The sequence below is a fragment of the Psammomys obesus genome, unplaced genomic scaffold (assembly GCF_907164565.1).
Source record: "Psammomys obesus unplaced genomic scaffold, mPsaObe1.curated_primary_1811, whole genome shotgun sequence".
Taxonomy (NCBI): Eukaryota; Metazoa; Chordata; class Mammalia; order Rodentia; family Muridae; genus Psammomys; species Psammomys obesus.
In genome coordinates, this window is record NW_026585609.1 from 1,821,029 (window position 1) to 1,823,419 (window position 2,391).

General features: G+C 41.2%; 1 protein-coding gene across 4 annotated transcripts in view; it reads right to left on the bottom strand.

Moving 5' to 3' along the window:
- Positions 1-2,391, bottom strand: part of Pik3c2g (phosphatidylinositol-4-phosphate 3-kinase catalytic subunit type 2 gamma) — a 327,855-nt gene that overhangs the window by 10,708 nt on the left and 314,756 nt on the right. The gene's annotated exons all lie outside the window — the stretch shown is intronic.

The following is a 2,391-nucleotide window of genomic DNA, read 5'->3' on the forward strand; positions in this document are numbered from 1 at the left end:
AAGAAAGAAAGAAAGAAAGAAAGAAAGAAAGAAAGAAAGAAAGAAAGAAAGAAAAAGAACCAGAAGAAATACTTGGCTGCTCAAAAATAATTCCAACCACATTGTCAAAGAGAATTTCTATCAGAAATTGTTTCAGGAGAGAACAGAGTTCAAAAGTCCATCAATTATAGTTTATATTTTAGAGTGAAATCCAAATTTGCATTTTTGACAGATAACATCAAGAGATGAATGTTAGTCACAAACGAAGACAGGGATTAAATATCTTGGGAAAATGCACAGTACTCAAGAATCTCTAAAAATCTGATTTAATGTATGTTAGCACATACAGTGAAAGGAAGCCTCTAATGATCTGACTGCTCCTATGGTGACATCACATTCTCACGCAGATGGATCAAAATAGCCAGCAGACCTATAGCTGGAATACGGCAGCAAGAGTCTCAATGGCTGCAATCTTTGTAGGACCTGAAACACTGTCAAACATGTTCGATACTTTCTTTAAGCCCTGTCCTCAGTGGAGCAGCATGCCCGCTGAAGGGGCTTCCTGGACGGTGATGCTGAACTGTGCCTCTGTGACCCTCACATGCTCATCTCCCCTGTGGTTCCCAGTCTTACTTTTGAGTTTCAGGACTGTCTATCATGGTGATCAGTGCACTGAGACTGTTTTTCAGATTATCAATCCCTTTGGAATAATGTGGCCAGCAGCTGCAGATTGTCTGCCTCTCTTTTTGCCTTTCCTTCAAGTCCATTGTGGATACTTTCGTTTGTGAATTTACCAAATGGCGGAGAGTGAGTCTACCATTTCCAAAAACAAAATGACTTGAAGTGAATGGATCCTACCACTGTGGTCTGGGTGAAATAGAACTTTAGTAAAGAATTCAATGAGAAATACTTGTACGATCTAAATCTAAAGTTGATAGATTAAAAATCAAATATGAGGAATTTAGGGTTTGCTATTATTATTATTATTTACTGCAACATATTATAATTTTTGAACAAAATTATTTAATGCTTTAAAGTACAATGTTGTTTACATGTTCATGGTGGCCTGGGAAGTTATATGAATTGGCTCAGATGTTCAGCCCTCAACTCCTGCTATCTGGCCTTTGGTCCCCACTGTGACTTTACCTTCTGCAGCTAGAACATTCCTGATGAGATTTTACTGGTGCTGTGGATTGCCCCTAAGGCCTGTATGCTTAGTTGACAAGAGCCTCTTGGACTTGTCACCTGTAACTGATGACATAGAGAGCTCCAGAGACAGAGCTTTCATGAGTCTTTACCCATGTTGCTAGGAACCATGGTGTTGGGCACAAATCCATGTGAGCCTATTTATATCAATCTGAAAGGAACATTGTCCTCCACAGTGGAAGCAGTCCAATGCAAACAACCTGCTACCAAGTAGCTGCTTGGCTCAGGTGAAGATTTTCAGTGATGCAGCAGCATTTGCGGTCCTGCAAGTAACCCCATTAAAAACACGTTAGTGCACCAAGCTGGACGTTGGCGTAAATCCTTACTTTGGAGTGCCTGGGTTCCCAGTCTTGAGTGAGTAGACATGTGTGTTGTGCCTGCCTAGGCAAAGCCTCACACAATACCAGGCTATGCCCATGGCATGTGGTCAATCTTTCCAGATGAGAGCTGGGTATTGAGTCCTGCAGATGGGACAATTCCCTGAGCCAAGCAGCTACTTGGTAGCAGGTTGCTTGCATTGGACCGCTTCCGCTATGGAGGGCAATGTTCCTTTCAGATTGAGATAAGTAGGCTCACACGGATTTGTGCCAAGCACCATGGTTGCTATGCAGCATTACTCCTGACTAAGGGACTCACTTCAGCAAAATGCAACAATGGAACACACTTTTTTTTTTTTTTTATCATGTTCCTGAACAGCCTGAAGTGTCTGTTGTGTACAGAATAGTTGAATGGCTTTCTGAAGACTCAATACAGCTTCAGCTAGCTGAGGATGTCTTGCAGAGTTGGGGAAGTATCCTCAGCAGGCTGTGTACCTACTATGTAACATCCAATATATAGAAACAGTGTGTCTCCCATCCAGGTTCATGGTTCCCGTGGTCAAGAATGAAAAAGAAGTGGGACCGCTCACCACGATACCAGCGTCCCTCTTGTAATGTTTTTATTTTGTGTTCCCACACCTTATGTTCTATTGTCTAGTGATCTTTTTTTCAGGGAAAAAAAAATGTTTTCACTAGCAGACACAATGATGATTCCACTAAGTTGGAACTTAAAACCGCCCTGGACCATGCTATTAATTTTTTATCACAGTATTTAAGTTTCAATATATCAAAGAGATTAAACATCATTGAAATATTTTTTCTTTTTGGGTACACTTGAACGAGTGTGTGTGTGTGTGTGTGTGTGTGTGTGTGTGTGTGTGTGTGTGTG